This window comes from Canis lupus, chromosome 27, assembly GCF_011100685.1.
Source record: "Canis lupus familiaris isolate Mischka breed German Shepherd chromosome 27, alternate assembly UU_Cfam_GSD_1.0, whole genome shotgun sequence".
In the NCBI taxonomy this organism is placed as follows: domain Eukaryota; kingdom Metazoa; phylum Chordata; class Mammalia; order Carnivora; family Canidae; genus Canis; species Canis lupus.
Genome location: NC_049248.1, coordinates 3,082,465 through 3,102,840, shown reverse-complemented (window position 1 = coordinate 3,102,840; position 20,376 = coordinate 3,082,465). Strand labels below are relative to the sequence as shown.

The window sequence follows — 20,376 nt, the reverse complement described above, 5'->3', positions numbered from 1 at the left end:
GTTCTCTCATCTAGAAAATGGACATAATACCTACATTTCCTAGGGGTTCTATCAAGATTAACATGATATTGCATGAAACTGCATTAGAATTGTGCAACATGGGGATGCCTAGATGGCTCAGCAGATAAGCTCTGCTTTTGCTCAGGGCGTGATCCTGGAGTTCAGGGATCAAGTCCCACATTGGGATCCCTGAGGGGAGGCTGCTTCTCCCTCTGCCTATGTCTCTGCCTTTCTCTCTGTCTCTCATGAATGAACAAAATCTTAAAAAAAAAAAAAGAATGCACACATGAAGTACTAAAAGGTTAGCTATTGCTAAGGGTGTCTCAATTTTCTAAAATATGATGAAAATGCAAAAAACTATTTAAATGATCATAAAACAAAAAAAAATGATCATAAAACATTGTATTTCAGCTAAGAATGATAAATTATTCTAATCTGGCACCAAATAAGTAGAAGAGTGGCCTAAACTAGGATAGTCAATAATTAGTGTCTAAAATTGTTATAATGGGGATGCCTGGATGGCTCAGTCTGAAGAGCATGTGACTCTTGATCTTGAGGTCATGAGTTCAAGCCCCATGCTAGGGGTAGAGATTATTTAAATAAATAAATAAACTTTAAAAAAATAAAATAAAAAATTAAATTGTTAAAACAGAATCACTATATTACACACTTGAAACTAATATTACACTGTATGGGGCAGCCCCGGTGGCGCAGCGGTTTAGTGCCGCCTGCAGCCCAGGGCGTGATCCTGGAGACCCTGGATCGAGTCCCACATCAGGCTCTCTGCATGGTGCCTGCTTCTCCCTCTGCCTGTGTCTCTGCCTCTCTCTCTCTGTGTTTCTATGAATAAATAAATAATCTTAAAAAATATATATTACACTGTATGTTAACTGGAATTTAAATAAAAACTTTTAAAAAGTACAAAACACTTCACACACACAGGGATGGCTACAATAAAAGACAGTGGATAACCAACATTAGTGAAGATGTGGAAAAACTGGAACACACACACACACACACACACAAAATCTGTTAAAACAGGTTGTGTGCCTGCCTGACTCAGCTGATAGAGCACTCAACTCTTGATCTAGGGTTGTGAGATCAAGCCCTACATTAAGCACAGAGATTACCTAAAAAACAAAACAAACTTAAAATTGTTACAAAAAGATATAGTGGAATAAGGATGGTATTTAGAATGCAACTATAGGGCACCTGGGTGGCTCAGTGGTTAAGCATCTGCCTTTGGTTCAGGTTGTGATCCTGAGGTACCGGAATCTAGTCCCACATCAGGCTCCCTGTGGGGAGCCTGCCTGTCTCTGCCTCTGCCTCTGTGTGTCTCTCATGAATAAATAAAAATCTTAAAAAAAAAAAAAATGCAACTATAAATGCCAAAAAAAAAACACTTAAAAGAATGAAGCAGGGGTGCCTGGTTGGCTCAGTCGGTTAGGTGTCCAACTCTTGATCTCAACTCAGGTCTTGATCTCAGGGTCCTGAGTTTGAGCCCCAAAATGAGATCCACACTGGGTGTGAAGCCTACTTTAAAAAAAAAAGAATACAGCAGATCTGTCTCCAAGGGGTGGGACTGGGGTGGAGAACAATGTAGCAGGCATCTACTTTTTCCAAATAAAACTTTTAGCACTATTTCATTCTCCAAATATGTGCATGTATTATTTTAATAAAAATTAAAATAAAAAATTTAAAGAAAGACCTACTACATAAAGCAGAGGTCAGCAACTTTTTCTGTCAAGTGCCAGATGGTAAATATTTTAGGTTTTGCAGGCTACATGGTCTCTGTCACAACTATACAACCCTGGCATTTTAATGTGAAAGCAACCATAGATAATACATAAACAAATGGACATGGTTGTATCCCAATAAAATTTTATTACAAAAAGAGGTGGCAGATTCGGTCCACAAGCCATAGTGTGCCAATCACTGCTATAAAGCATGCTTTGAATATTACAGTCAAAATGCTGATCAATATCCAGCTCCACCCAACCAGGTATTTAAATTGGGCAATTGGGATCACTGGGTGGCGCAGCTGTTTGGCTCCTGCCTTTGGCCCAGGGCGCGATCCTGGAGACCGGGGATCGAATCCCACGTCGGGCTCCCGGTGCACGGAGCCTGCTTCTCCCTCTGCCTGTGTCTCTGCCTCTCCCTCTCTCTCTCTCTGTGACTATCATAAATAAATAAAATTAAATTAAAAAATAATAATAAAATAAAATAAATTGGGCAATTACTTAAACTTTCTGCACTCCAATTTCCTCATCTCTAAAGGGGGAATATTAGTAAAATCAACCTCATAAATTTATCATATTAAAATGATGGGATGCCTGGGTGGCTCAGCGGTTGGGCGGCTGCCTTCGGTTCAGGTCGTGATCCCAGGATCTGGGATCGGGTCCCACCTTGGGCTCCCTGGGAGGAACCTGTTTCTCCCTCTGCCTGTGTCTCTGCCTCTCTCTCAGTCTGTGTCTCTCATGAATAAATAAATAAATCTTTAAAAAAAATTTTTTAAATAAATAAACAGACAAACAAACAAACAAATAAATAAATAAATAATGATGTGAGGGACACCTGGGTGGTTCAATGGCTGAGCAGCTGCCTTTGGCTCAGGTCATGATCCTGGGGTCCTGGGATGGACTCTCCCATCAGGCTCCCTGCAGGAGAGCCTGCTTCTCCCTCTGCCTATGTCTCTGCCTCTCTCTGTGTCTCTCATAAATAAATAAATAAAATCTTAAAAAAAAAAAAATGATGTGGGACACTTGGATGGCTCAGGAGGCCTGCTTCTCCCTCTGCCTATGTCTCTGCCTCTCTCTCATCTCTCACGAATAAATAAATTAAAAGAAAATGATGTGATAACAGTATCCAGTAAAAATCACCAATGGATACTAGAAAGTTGTGGAGGATATTTACAAAGTCTCAAATGAGCACTTGTCCACTTATTTGTTAAAATAAAGGGGTATACATTGGGAATATACCTAATACTACTGAGTTGTACACTTAAAAATGGTTGAAGTTGGGGCACCTGGGTGGCTGAATCAGTAAAGCATTGTCTGCCTTCAGGTCAGATCATGATCCCAGGTCCTGGGATGGAGCCCCACGTCAGGCTTCCTGCTTGGTGGGGATCCTGCTTCTCCTTCTCCTGTTACTTACCCTGATTGTGTTCTCTCTCTCTCTCTGTCAAATAAATAAAATCTTAAAAAAAAATAGTTGAAGTGGTTGAAATTTAAGTATGTATATTTTGCAACAATAAAAAAAAGAGGAAAAATAATACAATAAAGGTTTACATCTTTCATGCAAGATCTAATGCAGTCTGGTGGCTCTGCCCATCCTGTGGCTGTACATCTAAGATATGTGACCTCCAAGGTCACCACTACAGTGGGGAGAAAGTTGGAAAAGTCACACCAGTTCATAGCTGCCTTAGGCCAGAAGTGATATGCATCACTTCTGGTCACAGTTCACGGGACAGAACTTGTCACAAGGCCCCAGCTTAATTGCAATGGAGGTTAGAAAATGTAAGAAAGCATTTGGTGAGTGCTGTCTCTTTTATATCCATGTTCCCCACTCCAATGTAACCCCCTAGAAGACAGGAGATTCTTGATTCTTCTTGGCACCCAGTGAGTAGCATGGTACCTGGCTCATAGTAATGGGTCAGGGAGGAAAGTGGTGAGTGATTAAATGAATGAATGGATGGATGGATGAATGAAATACATAGCGTAGGATACTAAGTTTATTTTTTAATTATTTAAAAACTCATTTTATAAGGCAAGAGTTATATTCCTCACACTTAAAAAGCAACTTTCTACTTTTCTAAACAATATCTTAGAAGAGTCAACCTTTCATCACAGAAAAGGATAACTTCATCTCTGCCCTATAAAAAGTAAAACATGGAATCATTTTTTTTTTTTGCCAGTTACTACTTTGAAAAACAGCTATCTTCCTTTTAAAACTGTCCACGACCATTTTCCCATTATGAAATTAAAATATATTTACTGTAGAAAGCTTTAAACATTTATCAAAAAATATGGAAGTAAAATTTGGCTGGATCACCAACCGCAACAGGTACTCTTTTTTATTTTTATTTTTTTTTTAAGATTTTATTTATTTATTCATGAGAGACACAGAGAGAGGCAGAGACACAGGCAGAGGGAGAAGCAGGCTCCATGCAGGGAGCCCAATGTGGGACTCGATCCTGAGACTCCAGGATCACGCCCTGGGCCGAAGGCAGGGGCTAAAGCGCTGAGCCACCCAGGGATCCCCAGATAACTCTTTTTTAAAAAAAGATTGAGTTTATGTATGTATGTTTTATGTGTATATATGTATGAGCATATTTGCTAAACAAGAGTAGAATTCCTAATTTAGCACGCATATCTTATGCAGCACCTCAAATCTTCTTGGCCTCGTCAGTCTCTGAGGCCCTTGACCACTTTTCTACCCCAGCTGCCATTATTAGGTCAACTAAATATGCATGAGTTGAGTGAATGCACAGAGGCACCACCACCGGTCCCTTACTTCCTAGTCATGCTAGATGCCTCTTGCTCCCACCCCTGGGTTCCCTCTTGCCTTGGAAGTATAAGAACCTGTAGGACCCACCTGAAGCCCATGCACAACCGGGAAGTCTGAGGGAGTTAATACACCATGAGGCAAACTTTTTACCAATGAGACACAGTAGCTTTAAAGGGTAAATTCTTCTCCTTTCTTCCTTTGGGTGGGTTGTCCTGGGATATAGTACTTCATACATGCTCCTGAGAAACAGCTTAAGGAGATCAAGCAGTTAGTTGTACTTGTCACCAAGGGGTGGCCAGATTTCTTACCCACTTTGTGAAATAACACTGAGCTGTGAGTCCCACATTGGCTTGAGTTCTCCAGTGAAATTAGGTTTGGTTGCCCACTAGTGTTAACTGGCTTGGCTATGCACCCTCTGTTGACTGCCTTTTCTTCCCCATCTCACTTCCCTCACCTCTACCAAGACATCCTGGGCTCTTCTCTCAGATAAGCTACTTAATGCTTGGAGAAAAATGTAGGGAGAGCAAAAAATACCCTAGCAATGGAGAAATCTAGCAGATGCTACCTTAATCAGGTAATTAAACATAATGTCATCAATAATATTCTCATCATAAGCTTCCTGATGGATATACTGAAAAGGTCACAACATCACTTAGGGAGTATTTCTACGAATTTAATTATGACTCTGATCAAGAGGAAACAGACAAGTTGAAACCTATAAGGGTTAGACTCAAATCGTATCAATGTCTCAAAAAATAAAGCAAAACAAAAAGGCTCGTGAACTCTTCTAGATCAAGAGACTAAAGATACACAACACACAACTACAACTACAGTGTGGTCCTTGAGAGGGTTTTAGATCAGGAAAAAAAAAGCTGTAAAGGCTAGTATGGGAACAAGGGGGGATTTTAATGATGGACTGAATATTATTCGATGGTATTGCATTGTTGTTAAGGTCCTATCACAGTTATATAAGAGAACAATCTTGTCACTAGGAGATACATGATGGAGTGAAGTGAACGGTCATGTTTTCTGCAACTTACTCTCAGATCATTCAACTAACAAAATATGTGTGTGGGTAAATGCAAAGAGGAGGAGAGGAAGATAAAGCAAAGTAACAAATTTATGAATCTTGGTGAAGGATATGCAGACATCCCTTGTGTAACTTTTCTGAAGGCTTCAAGTGTTTCAAAATAAAGTGTTAGGAAAGACTTCCTCCACAGCCACTTATGGCAGTTACATAAATCTAAATATCCCAATTCATCCAACGTAGATCAAAAAGAGGAACAAATATAATCACAAATACCCCATAACTACTAATATAACTAGAAAACTGAAAATACTACAGGCTTCAAATCGCCTGGAATTAGAAAAAACAAACATCAACTTCTGGTGGAGATAGCTCTCAAATGTTCATCCTAACTCTTCAAGGAGAGTAAGGTGGGACATAGAAGGGAAGAGAAATATGTAAAAGAGAGCAGAGGAGGATAGAGAGCCTAAAATGGAACTAAAATTGCTCCCAGGAAAAGCATACTCACACTAAGTATGAAGATACTGACAAAGAGTTCTGGCAGGTCAGAGCCATCCAGGAAAAAAGTATATATACAACTCAAGGAGGCAGTCTTGAAAAGTCAGTGTTTCTGGGGAAAAGAGGGCAAAAGGAATAAGAGGTGCCTTCGAAACTGTGCTGTAAAGGACAAAAAAGGCAGTATAGATCCTATAAGACAAGAGAAAATTTAAAAGTCAAAGGATATAGAACCATTTCCCCTTTTTTGGCTTTTTGCGTCTAATAAAGAAACCATACTCACTATACTTACAGAAGAGAAACTATTCTCAACCTAGGAAACTCATAAATTATCTATCAATCCTGTTCACAAAATGCAAAATTGAAGATAAAAAGTCAGTGAACTTGAAGATAGTTCAATAGAAATTATATAACCCGAAGAGGAAAAGACAGACTGAAAATAAGCAAAAGCCTCAGAATCCTGTAGAATAATATAAAAACAGCTAACACAAATACAACTGAAGGCACAAAAGAAGTTAAAGAAAATAGAAAAAAAAATTAATGACTTGAAATCTCCTAAATTGGGTGATAGGCATAAATTTACAGATTAAAGGTCAACAAACCTCAAGCAAGATAAATATAAAGAAAACCAATCACACCCAGACACACACTATAGGCAAACTGCTGAAAACAAAAATAAAGAGAAAATCTGGGAAGCTGTCAAAGAAAAATGGCCCATTATATATAAAATAACGATAAAAATGATGACTCCACCTTACAATAGAGTTAAAAAAGGCATACTTAGAAACAAATTTAACAAAAGATAGTATAAGACGTCCCCACTGAAAACCACAAACAGCACTAAAAGAAATTAGACCTAGTAAAAAAGATGTACCATGTTCATAAATTTCAAGAGTCAATACTATTAAGATGTTAATTTTTCCCAAATTAATCTAAAGATTAAATGTCATCTCAGTCATAATCTTAACAGACTTTTTATAGAAATTGATAAAATAAAAAAAAGAAATTGATAAAATGATTCTAATATTTATATGGAAAATGCAAAGAAACTAGACTGTCCAGATCAATCACGAAAAACAAGTTGAAGGACCTACACTATGTGACTTCCCGACTTACTCTACAGCTATCATAATTAAAACAGAAGTAACTAAAACTGACATAAGAATTTATTATTGGTGGGGTGCCTGGGTGGCTGAATCAGTTAGGTGACCGACTCTCAGTTTCAGCTCAGGTCGTGGTCTCTGGGTCATGGTCTTGGGGATGAGGTATCAACATCGGGCTCTGTGCTCACCAAAGGAGTCTGCTGGAGATCCTCTCTATCTCCTTCTGCCCCTCCCTCTACTCTTGCTCTCTCTCTGTCTCTCTCAAATAAATAAATAAATCTTTAATTAAAAAGAATTGATCAGTGGAACAGGAAAAAAAGCCTAGAAACCAACCACCATTTATACAGTCGTCTGAATGGCAATGTGAATTGCAAAGGTACAAATATAATGCAATGGCATTCTCAACAGATGATTCTGGATAACAGGATATCTATATGGAGAAAAAATTTTTAAATTTTCCACAAAATATTTTTTACACAATTCACAAAAACTAGAGATGGATCATAGGCCTAAAATAAAAGCTACAATTACAAATTTTCTAAAAGAAAATATAGAATTATATCTTCACATCCTAGAGGTGGTCAAGATTTCTTAGGACTCAGAAAGCAGTAATACAAGAAAAAAATGATAAATATGACTACATCAATATGTAATACTTTGCTTATTAAAGAGCACTCTATGAAAATGAATATGCAACACCAAAGGTGATACCCAGGATATAAAAAAGATTTAACTCCTACAACTCAATAAAGACAATCTAATTTTAAGTAGTCAAACATCTGAAGAGGCACTTAAAGGAAGATACACAAATGTCAAAAAGCACAGGAAAGTTCAACTTCATTAGTAATCAAGAACTTAAATTAAAACCGTAATGACATACCCTTCTAAACCCTCCAGAATGGCTAAAAATAAAGACTACAGCACCAAAATTTGGCAAGGACGTGAAGCAACTAGAATTCTCATACACCATTGGCTGGAAACAAACTGATAAAACTATTCAGTTGTAAGCACATGCTATCCTCCATGAAAAAATAATAATGACTAGAAGATAGCACAGCATAGAACCATAGCATAGGTTCAGAGGATAGAACAGCAGGCCACAGAGGATTATCCCCAGGCCTTGAACCCTAATGGCACTTTTTACACCCTGGAGATCAGTCCTTTGTGAGGTAGGTGTTGGTGCTTGCTTGCCTATTTGTTTTCTTAGAGAGCTGTCTTTGATGAGTTTTAAATTTGATGTAATCTCATTTTAAGTGGGTATTGCTTTCTAAATCTTGTCTAAGAAATCTCTGCACAAAAAAAAAAAAAAAAAAAAGAAAGAAAGAAAGAAAGAAATCTCTGCACACCCCCAGGTCATGAACATATTTTTATATTTTCTTCTAGAAGCCTTATGTTTTTTAATTTGTAAATAAAACTGATAATTTCCTTAGAAATTAAACATGCAACTGCCATATGACCCAAGAATTCTTCTAAGTATTTTCTCAGAGGAAAAAAAACATATGACCAAGAAAAGATTTGTAGAACAGGTGGCACCAACCTGGTTCAGTTGGTTAAGCTTCGACTCTTGATTTTGGCTCAGGCCATGATCTCAGGATTGTGATCAAGCCCCCCTATTGGACTCTGCGCTGGGCATGGAGCCTGTTTAAGATTCTCTCTCTCCCTCTCCCTTTCTACCACCACCCTCTCTTACCAAAAAAAAAAAAAAAAATGTGGGATAGAAAGGGAAAGAGCCTGAACCAGAGCAGGGCTGTGAGCAAATGGATGAATTTGAGAGACATTAAGATAAACAAGACTGACAAAATTGTTTTTATTTTTATCCACTTCCTTTTCACATAAAGCATTTCTAATTATATGTGGAAGAAGGGAGGAGGAAGAAGAGGGAATGAGGCATGTTGCATATGGCAATTTTCCTCTTTCATCTGACCTTTCTTTTATCTTTGTTAAAGACAGCACAGGAGGGGATCCCTGGGTGGCTCAGCGGTTTGGCGCCTGCCTTTGGCCCAGGGCACGATCTTGGAGTCCCGGGATCTGAGTCCCACATCGGGCTCCCGGCATGGAGCCTGCTTCTCCCTCCTCCTGTGTCTCTGCCTCTCTCTCTCAATCTCTGTGTCTATCATGAATAAATAAATAAATAAATCTTTTTTTTTTAAAATTGAAAGAAAAAACAAAGCACAGGCAGGGCATGATTATGAAGAATAATATTGTCCACCTTAAAAAATATGAAACTTTAGTATGAGTCCAATGGAAATTTTAAGCTGAGAATGATGAGATTATACTGTCTCAAAAGGCTCTTTGTCAACAGAGAATAATTGATGGAGGGATCAGTTAGAAGTCTGTTACAACAGTCCAGAGAGAAAATGATAAAGAAATACCAAGGCCACGTGGAGGAAGAATGGACTCTGGATATATTACAGGGCAGAACTGAGAGACGTCAGTGCGGGCATGGATCTGATTGCAAGGATCAAAAACAGCAGGACAGCAAACTGAGTTCCTTTCTTTTCAAGTACATGCTGCTGTAACATTTGTGAAACTTCAGATGTCATGTCCTCTTTGAAGTGCTATGGAGCTTACACTCTAAATAGAATTAATCCTATGTTTCCCTAGCATTTTAGACACACATCAAAGCACATATTACACACCATAATCCACACCCAGCCATTCAAGAAGAGAAAGGCTGTTCCAAACTGCAAGATCACTAACAAAAAGTACAAAAATGAGAAAAATGTGACACTAAATATACCTAAAAGCACCATGAGTGTTGATTTAGGGGTTACAAAGAAATCTGTGAATAGGTACATTCTCAAAGCAGATTCCATGAATAATGACAATACACTACAGGTTTTTGTTTTGTTTTGTTTTCAATAAAACCTCTCCCACAGCTCTCTCAGCCACGTTTTCATACACTTATCTCCAGCTACACCCAGTTCATATCACAAGAGAAACAGGTCATGGCACACATAACGCAGCAGTACAACTATTTCTCTGCCGGTTATCACTACAATTAATGATCCAGGAGAGGACTTGAAAAAGACAAACTTCCCCAAAAGATACCAGACCTGAGGACACTAAAATATCTAAGCCAGTCTCAGAGTTAAATGCTGGCTTATAAGAAATTTCCCTTAAAAATGCGCCTGGGGGGGTGGGGGGGCAACTGCCAGGGCTCAGGTCATGATCCGAGCAGGAGTCAGGCTGCCTGCTCCACCTGGGGAAGTCTGCTGCTGCTTCTCCCTCTCCCTCTGCCCTCCTCCTGCTCATTTTGTCTCTCAAATAAATAATTAAAATCTCTTTTTTAAAAAAATGTGGGATCCCTGGGTGGCGCAGCGGTTTAGCGCCTGCCTGTGGCCCAGGGCGCGATCCCGGAGACCCGGGATCGAGTCCCACGTCGGGCTCCCTGCATGGAGCCTGCTTCTCCCTCTGCCTGTGTCTCTGCCTCTTTCTCTCTCTCTCTGTGACTATCATAAATAAATAAAAAATTAAAATTAAAAAAATGTGTCTCAGACTGTGAGTTCTGTGAACAGATCTTAAAAGCTCTTCGAAGCCACAAGTAGAAACCACCCAAATGCCCCTACCATGGCTTGTTATTCTGCCATTAAAAGGAGTGAAGTACTGACAATGCTACAGCATGCATGAGCCTTGAAAACGTTATGCTCGGTGAAATAAGCCCAACACATAGAAACAAACACTGTAAGGATTCCCCGTATGTGAAATATCTAGAATTAGTGAATTCAGAAACAAAAAGTAAATTAGTGGGGTGGGGACAGGGGCAAACGAGAAGTGCCTGCTAACCAGCTGTGGGTGATACAAACCTATGGGACTCGATAACGACGATGGCTGCACAACCCTGTGAATATACGAAAACCACCCAACTCTTCAATGGACGAATGTAATCGTACATGAATTGTATCTCGATTGAAAACAAACACCCCTATGAAGGCTAAATACGCGGCTACACGTGAATGTCTACTTCCTTTGAAACGGGTAACTGCTCCCCAACCACGGCCTTTCCGCCTGACCCCGCCTGGCTGCAGACACACACCCGAGCCCCCTCGGCCCCGCGCAGACGGCGCCCTGGAGGCCTGACGCCGGAGCGGCCGGAGCGGCCGGAGCGCCAGGAGCGCTAGGAGCGCCAGGAGCGCCAGGACCGCCGCTCGAGCACCGCGCACCTGCGCACCGACCCGGGGCTCCGCGTGGGGTCCAGGTCTCCTGCACCCGTCCCCCCTACCAAATCCTCGGGAGGCCCTGATCCCGAACCGCTACGCCCCGGACTCAGGGTCACTGTGCGGGGGCCCACACGACGAGCCCAACTCCCGCCGCCAGCGAGCCACTCGGAAGGCGCGGCCCGCGCCCCGCAGCCCCGCCTGGAACCACCCCCCTGGGCCTCCCTCCCCACTTACGCGCCTCGGGCAGCGCGCGGTGCACGCAGGGAGCTCGGTCTACACTAAGCACTTGGGGAAGGGAGTTTAGATAGAGCCGCGCAGGGGAGCCTGGGAAGGAAGGGGAAGAGAACCCTGGGAAGAAGGTCATAACCCAGAGCGGGCCAGGGACCGGCGGGAAGTACAGGAGGAGGAGCCGAAAATCAAGTCGGAAAGGGAGAAGGGCCGCCGCAAAGCAAATCGCCGAAAGCCGTAAAGCAAGCTGGCAGTGCGGCGGGGCCTTGGATCCGCCAAGGCCAGTCTTGCCGCGTCACTCCCTGGCTCCGTCTTCCCCGGCGCTCCTTCTGGCTCTGCGGCCGCTCAGGTCTCTGCTGCCCCCCGGCGGGCTGGGCGAGCTCAGGCGGGGCATTCTGGCGCATTCCTGAAAGGCCTAGTAAGCCCAATCCCCAGATGGAATGCGGCGTTGGGGCCGGGTAGGAACTTCCCAGAAACCATCCATGTAAGTCTTGAGAACAGTCATCCGAGTCCTTCCTAGATCCCACCCCAGACAGGCACTGCGAACCGAGGCAGAGGGACGTTCTTCCCCTCCGGCCCCGCCGTGGCCGCACGCACCCGCCCGTCAGCTGATGGCCTCTTGGATCAGCTGGACCCCAGGGAAGTGAGTGTGGCGACCTGGAGGAAGGGCGTTCCTTAGAATGGCCCTTGGAGACCCGGGATCCAATCCCACGTCGGGCTCCCGGCATGGAGCCTGCTTCTCCCTCTGCCTTCTCTCTCTCTCTCTCTCTCTCTCTCTCTGTGTGTGTGTGACTATCATAAATAAAAATTAAAAAAAAAAAAAAAGAATGGCCCTTGGAACGGTGACTTGCAACTGGGAGATGACTGCACATCCTATTAGCAGTATTAGCGTCCTATTAGTGATCAAAAAGAAGATTAAAATGTGTAGTCGTTCACAACCCTGTCTTAAGTGCTTTAAGAACTTCAACAAAATCATTCTCTTTCTCAAATTCATTGTTCCAAGACATCCTTTTAACCAGACAGCTTACTATCTGAGCAGTAATGCTCCAGAGCAAGTCATTTCCTGGAAGACTACTCACTCTTCCCGGGAACCCCGTGGGAAGCTGAGAATCAGACCCTATGCATGAACAATTTATTTGGTAAAGGCTCCTTTTCAAATCAAACAATAAAGGAATGGTTTACTTTTTAAATGATGCTGGGACCATTAGTTAACCATTCGAGTTAGATTCCTATCAAAATACATACTAAAATTACAATGGACTTCAAGAGTGAAATGTAAAACACAGGGATACACATAAAACAAAGCAAAAAATACACAGATGAGTACCCAACCTCAGAATGGAGAAGGACTTTCTCAGTATAAAAATGGGACATAAATTGTAAAAGAGGGACAAATGTAACAGGGTACATAAAACTTTTTAAACTTCTGGAAGTTGAAAATAAAATAAACTTTTTAAAAAGATTTTATTCATTTATTCATGAGAGACCTAGAGGCAGAGACACAGGCAGAGGGAGAAGTGGGCTCCGCGCTGCTAACCAGCTGCAAGACTCATCCAGAATCTCCGAATCACACCCTGAGCCTCACACCCTGAGCGAAAGGCTCAACCACTGAGCACTCAAGCCTCCTGAAAATAAAATAAACTTTAGAAGTAAACAAGAAAAAAGGGGAATATCATGAATGGTAAAAAACATTATATAGGGGTGGCTCGGTTGGTTAAGTGTCTGCCTTCTGGTCAGATCATGATCCCAGGGTCCTGATATCAAACCCTGCTTTTGGCTCCCTCCTGGGGTGGAGTACTGTTTCTCCTTCTCCCTCTGCTGCTCCCCCTCCTGTGTTCACACTTTTTCTCTCTCTCTCTCTCTCAAATAAATAAATAAAATATTTTTTAAAAGAACTCATATATATAAAGTTCTAACATCTCAAGAATAACAGGCAAATGAAATGAGTAGATATTTCACAAAAGGGTGAATACAATAAATATGAGAAAAAGTTTAACTTTAGTAAAAATTTAGAAATCATGAATATTAAAGTAAGTATATAGGGATCCCTGGGTGGGTCAGTGGTTTAGCACCTGCCTTCTGCCCAAGGCGTGATCCTGGAGTCATGGAATCCAGTCCCACATCTGGCTGCCTGCATGGAGCCTGCTTCTCCCTCTGCCTGTGTCTCTGCCTCTCTCTCTCTCTCTCTCATGAATAAATAAATAAAATCTTTTAAAAATAATAAAAATAAGTATATAATTTCACTCATTTCCATTTTAAATTAGGAAATTAAAGTATTTCATAAACTATCACATGATTTACATTTTTTAAAGATTTTATTTATTTATTCATGAGAGACCCAGAGAGAGAGACAGAGACACAGACACAGAGGGAGAAGCAGGCTCCACTGCCTGCAGCCCGGGGTGTGATCCTGGAAACCCGGGATCGAGTCCCACGTTGGGCTCCCTGAGTGGAGCCTGCTTCTCCCTCTGCCTGTGTCTCTGCCTCTCTCTCTCCCTCTCTCTCTGTGTATCTCATGAATAAATAAAATAAAAATCTTAAAAAAACAAATATATATATATATATATATATATATATATATATATATATACACTCTGACCCAGAAATTCAACCTCCAGGACCTTGTCAACTAAAGAAAATATCAGGGATGTATACAAAGATACATCCCTGTATACAAAGATGTATACAAAGATACCCTAAAAATTACTGGAAACAAAATAAAATACCACATTATGGGATCTGTTCAATAATACCGCCATTAAAAAATCATGTTTAGAGAAATGTCCACTGACATGCAAAAATGTTCAAGATCATTTTCTGTGGAAGAAGCAGAGTCCAAAACTATCTAAATAAAACAGCTTGCCTACGTCTATTAGGATGGCTAATAGTGGAGAGGCCTAGGTGGCTCAGTGGTTGAGCATCTGCCTTTGGCTTAGGGCATGATCCCAGGGTCCTGAGGGAGTTCCTCATCAGGCTTCCCACAAGGAGCCTGCTTCTCCCTCTCCCTATATCTCTACCTCTCGCTCTGAGTCTTTCATAAATAATTAAATAAAATCTTTCAAAAAAAAAAAAAAAGGGAAGAAGGAAGTAAATTCTGACACCTGGTACAATGTGGATAAAATTTAAGAACATTAGGCCAAGTGAAGTAAGGCCATCACAGAAAGACAAATACTGTACAATTCTGCTTATAGGAGATACTTAAAGTAGTCAAATTCATAAAGACCAAGAGTAGAAGAGTGTTACCAGGGCCTAAAGGAAGGGGAAATAGAGAGTTGTTATTTGCTGCACCTCGAGTTTCAGTTGTGCAAGAGGAAAAGAGTTCTGGAGATTGGCTGCACAACAGCCAATGTCAATGTACTTAATACTACTGAGCTGTACACTTAAAAATGGTTAAGCTGGCAAATTTTATATTATATGTATTTTAACACAAACATTTTTAAATTAGAGTACGTTTTTTGGGGTTTTTTTGTTTGTTTGTTTGTTTATTTTTTAGAGTAAGTTTTAAAAGCTTGCCTAGAATGAAGTAAATCAAGAGCTTCCATACCCTCATAAGTCTCCAATGAGGGGCACGTGGGTGACTGAGTCAGTTAAGTATCTGCCCTTGGCTCAGATTATGATCTCAGGGTCCTGGGATACAGCCCTGTGTTGGACTCCCTGCTCAGCCAGGAGTCTGTCTCTCCCTCTCCCTCTACTCCTCCCCCCTGCTCATGCCCATACACTCTCTCAAATAAATAAATAAAATCTTTTTTTAAGTCCCCAATAACTAATTAATAGTTCAATTTTTTTTAAGGATTTTATTCATTCATTCATTCAGAGAGAGCGAAGAGAGAGGCAGAGACACAGGCAGAAGGAGAAGCAGGCTCCATGCAGGAAGCCCGACGTGGGACTCCATCCCGGGTCCCCAGGATCACACTCCAGGCCGCAGGCAGCGCTAAACCGCTGCACCACCGGGGCTGCCCTTAATAGTTCATTCTTAAAGGGCAGTAAAGGATCCAAGGCATATCTTTGACATCAAAGCTATGAAAACAAATAAAAAAGTAACCCAGGAGACAAGGCAGACAGGAAAACATTTTTTCAAAGAAAACATAAATAATATTCTCAGGCAACAAGATATCGTATTCTATTCATGAATAATATGTTCTAATAAAAAGAAAAATACATTTTTAAAAAGCTCTTAGAAATTAAAAATATGATATCTAACATATCTAACAAACATCTCAGTAATAGGTTTGGAAGATAAAGCCAAGAAACTCTCCCAGAGAGTTGATCAAAATGGTGGATAACAAAAGAGAAATAATAAGAAAATTAATATATCAGTCAAGGAAGTCCAATATCTGACAAATAACTATTCTGGAAAAAGAGAATAGCAAAACACTAGGAAGAAATTAACAAAGAAAAAACACACAAATAACTTTTAAGAACTGAAAGATAAAAATCTTCATATTGAAGGGACCCATACTACAGCTTGGTATGATTAATTTAAAAGAAGCTATGCTGAGAAATTTTAGATCATAAGAGGTGGTGGAAATATCTTAAATGAAAACATCCAAAATGAATACCTAAAAAGTATCATTACATACAGAGTATCCAGTTACATCAAAGGTATCAGGAATCAGGATGGCCTTGGGCTTCCCCAGCACAGCAATAGAAGCTAAAAGACACGAAAGCAATGCCTTCAAAACTCTGAGGGAAAACAATTTCCAACCTAGAATTCAATACCTAAACTATCAATAAAGTGAGAGTGAAAGTGGGTGGACAAATATGTCCTCAGAAAAAAAAAATTATATCGCCCACATTTTCTCAGAAGGTGAGAGAAATGTATCAAAATGTGAAACAAACTAAGGAAGAAGGGGGTGCCTGGGTGGCTCAGGCAGTTGAGGTTCCAACTCTTGGTCTCAGGTCAGGTCTTGATCTCTGGGACATGAGTTCAAGCCCTGCATTGGTCTCCATGCTGGGTGTGGAACCTACTAAAATCAAAAACAAAACAAAACCTAAGAAAAAGGAAGTCACAGGATTTAGGAACCAGGGAAACAGGATCCAACACAGAAGAAAGGCTGTGAAATTTCTGAGATGGTAAGAAGTAAAAATCTCAGGAAGGCTAGCTGTACAGCAGATTAGAGGCCCATCAATGCAGATGGAATGTCTACAGGATGGGGTGGGGGGATAGTGACAATAGACAACCTGACTTTTTTGACATGTGGAAAAAGTGAGAATAATGAGTCCTTCCCAGTTAAAACACAATAATAAAAGAGGGGTCTCTTGTTATAGCAGAAAGACAAAGGCTAACTGGCAAAAGTCAAATGCCAGAGTTGGAAAATTGTCATTTGGCATTCATCAGTAAAGATGGAAGCAGGCAAGCATCATCAATGGATGCTAAATCTAAGGGGAAATTTTGATGAGGAGTGGAATATTTGCATGACCCTAAATGATCTCCCCATAAACTTATAAGTTGCAAAGGAGGGGAAAAACAGTAAGGGTATAGTGGAGCAACTGGGCAAAATTTGACCAGGTGATCAAATTAACATTACCAATGAAGAGTAGCAGGACATTGTCTCCAGATGTGATATCCTGAGAAAGACACACCATCACTTGTGCAAGTGTTCTGTAAAGAATGCATAACCTCGATCTAATTGCAAAGCAACATCAGACAAATAAAATGAGCATTCAATTACAAGGAAAAGGGTATGTGTTAGGGGCAGGGGCATGAGGCACCACATTCTTCAAAACGTCAATGTCAGAAAAGATAAAGGCTATGAAAAGGTGCCAGAATAAAGGAGGCTAAAGAGATTTGACAACGAAGTGTAATACCTGACCCTATACTGGATCCTGTGCTGGACAGGGGAAATGCTATAAAGGACATTTTTGGCTCATTTGATAACATCGGAATATGGATGGTAGATAAAAATAAAATTCCTTTTTTAAAAGATTTTATTTATCAAAGAAAGAGAGAGAGCAAGCACAAGCGGGGAAGTGGGAGAGGGAGAAGCCAGGCTCGCCACCAAGCAGGGAGCCCAATGTGGGGCTAGATCCCAGGATCCTGGGATCATGACCAGAGCTGAAGGCAAATGCTTAACCAACTGAGCTATGCAGGCATCCCGATAGGATAAAATTCTTAAACTAATGTAAATTTATAAGTTTATATTGCTGACAATTGTGGTTATGTAGGAGAAAAATCCTTAGACTTGGGGAATACACACTGAAGCATTCAGGGGTAAGAGAGCCATGATGTATGTAACTCATCCTTACATTCTACATATATAGATACGGACAGATGACAAAGAAATGACAAAGCAGATGGAGTAAAATGTTAACTAGAAACTGTATCTGAGTGAAGGGTAGACAGGTATTTTTGTATGCTATTTTTATTTTTGTAACTTTTTTGAGTTTGCAACTATTTCTGAATAAATAAAATACTGTAAATGCAATATGATACTAATTTTGGATCATATATGTTGTATATGTATTCATTTCTTAATTTTTATTTTTAAAAATTTATTCATGAGAGACACAGAGACATAGACAGAGAGAGAAGCCAGCTCCCTGGGGGAGCCCGATGTGGAACTCGACCCCAGGACCCTTGGTCCCAGGACCCTGGGATCATGCCCTGAGCCAAAGGCAGATGCTCAATCACTGAGGCACCCAGGGGCCCTGTATTTGTTTTTAAAAAAAGACTAAAAGGAAACAACAGATTTTTCTGGTCAATAGGACAAGAGGTGATTTTATCTTTTTTTTTATATATATATAAACTTACACATTTCTGTTTCCCCTATCCCCAACAAAGAGAAAAAATATATTGCTTAAATGGCCGCTGAATTCTCTTTGTTTTTCTTGGTATATTCCTTCACCCCCACCTGCACCACTGCAGAGCAGATTGACATTCTGATACTTCCTCAAGTTGCCTCACAACAATCAAATTATTCATATTAATACGTCTGATGTGGGCAGCCCTGGTGGCTCAGTGGTTTAATACTGCCTTCAGCCCAGGGTGGGATCCTGGAGGCCTGGGATGGAGTCCCTGCATGGAGCCTGCTTCTCCCTCTGCCTGTGTCTCTGCCTCTCTCTCTCTCTTTCTCTCTCTGTGTGTGTGTGTGTGTCTCTCATGAATAAATAAATAAAATCTTAAAAAAAAAAAGACTGTTGATCTCAGAGTCATAAGTTTAACCCCCACATTGGACACAGAACCTACTTTAAATTAATTAATTAAAATACCTGGAGTTCCTCGAACACGCTCCTTCTAACATGTTCCATGATTTTAAAATTCTGCTTTATCCTGAGCATAATTCTTTTTTTATTTTTATCCTCTCCCCCGAGCATAATTCTTTGGGGTAGAGACGGGTTGAGTCATACCTCATAACAAGGACATTACTCCACAACCTTAGAGACTCTCCTGTGAGTTGTGCATTCTACTCTCTTCCACTACTGCTGATGGATTCTGTAACTGCCTCCAAGCAACACTTAAACCAGACATATGAAAAATAATCTTTCCTTCCTGAGTTGTCACCCCATCGTAAGGAAAACTGAATCTTTATGTTTCTAGGGCCAGAAAGAGGGGATGTGGAGAAGACAGAACAGCAATCTAGCATATTTTCCCGAGCTTACGGATCCTCCTAGCCCCTCAGTTCCTTCCCCCATTGCTTGACCCTACTAAGGTGATGGCAGAAGTAAACCTGATCCCTGGAATAACACCAGTGAAACTTTAGTAGATGAGTGGCTAACTATTGTGTGTTGAAAAGCAGCAGCCGGGCAGCCCAGGTGGCTCAGCGGTTTAGCGCTGCCTTTGGCTCAGCGCCTGATCCTGGAGACCCAGGATCGAGTCCTGCGTTGGGCTCCCTGCATGGGACCTGCTTCCCCGTCCGCCTGTGTCTCTGCCTCTCTCTCCGTGTGTCTCTCATGAATAAATAAATAAAATCTTTTAAGAAAGAAAGAAAGAAAAGCAGCAGCTGACAATCCTGGGAGAGACTTAATACATGGGTGTGGGGCTCAGCTGTAGAGTATACCCACTTAGTTCTTCATTTCCCATACATTCTACTACCTGTTTCTTAACAAGGAAATAAGAAGCTTTAGAACTCAAACTATCAGATATTATATGGAAATCTCCATCCTGCATTCTTTCAATGTTTTTCATTCCACAAAGTCCACCTTGGGCTGAATATCCAAACAAATGGTTCTGAGGTAGCACCAGTTAGGATCAGAACTACCCTGCCTCAGTGCAAAACATCTTTTCCCTGTTAATCTACTCCCTGGAAGAAGCTATTTTAGCTGGACTTGAGGCAGTGGCAGGCAAGGAAGTTTGGAGATGTACTGCTCTCTTCCTATCACTGAAGTATCAGTAAGTGTTTAAAATGAAACAAGTCTAGGGGTGCCTTGGTGGCTCAGTCAGTTGGGCCTATGGCTCTTGGTTTCAGCCCTGGTGGAGATATCAGGGTCATGGGATCAAGCCCCAGGTTGGGCTCTCTGCTTAGCGGGGAGTCTGCTTGAGATTCTCTCCGTTTCCCTCTGTCCCTGCTCTGGCTCATGATCTCTCTCTCTAAAATAAATAAATAAATCTTTTTTAAAAAATGAAGTGAGAGGCATCTGGGTGGCTCAGTGGCTGAGCATCTGCCTTCAGCTCAGGGCATGACTCTAGGGTCCTGGGATCAAGTCTCTCATCGAGCTCCCTGCAGGGAGCCTTCTTCTCCCTCTGCCTATGTCTCTGCCTCTCTCTGTGTCTCTCATGAATAAATAAATAAAATCTTAAAAAAGAAAATGCATCAGTATCAAACTTCTGCCCTTCTTGATTCACCCTTTGAGACCACAAAGAACAAGTTGAATGCCTCTATCATATGACAATATTTTCATTTTATTTTCCCAAATAATG

The 20,376-nt window shown here is 41.0% G+C and overlaps 1 protein-coding gene across 7 annotated transcripts in view; it reads right to left on the bottom strand.

The window, feature by feature from the left end:
* RAD52 (RAD52 homolog, DNA repair protein) overlaps window positions 1–20,376 on the bottom strand; it is a 116,988-nt gene that overhangs the window by 24,415 nt on the left and 72,197 nt on the right. Inside the window, exons 1-2 of one of the 7 annotated variants that reach the window (XM_038576373.1) lie at window positions 11,526–11,676; window positions 4,594–4,756 (exon numbers count right to left, since the gene is read on the bottom strand). The exons of 2 other annotated variants lie outside the window; for them this stretch is intronic. The gene's annotated coding sequence lies outside the window, so the exon portion shown is untranslated. Of the gene's footprint in view, window positions 1–4,593; window positions 4,757–10,937; window positions 10,973–11,525; window positions 11,677–20,376 lie in introns of those variants that run through there. 4 more of the 7 variants (XM_038576378.1, XM_038576374.1, XM_038576375.1 and 1 more) reach the window with 4 other exon arrangements.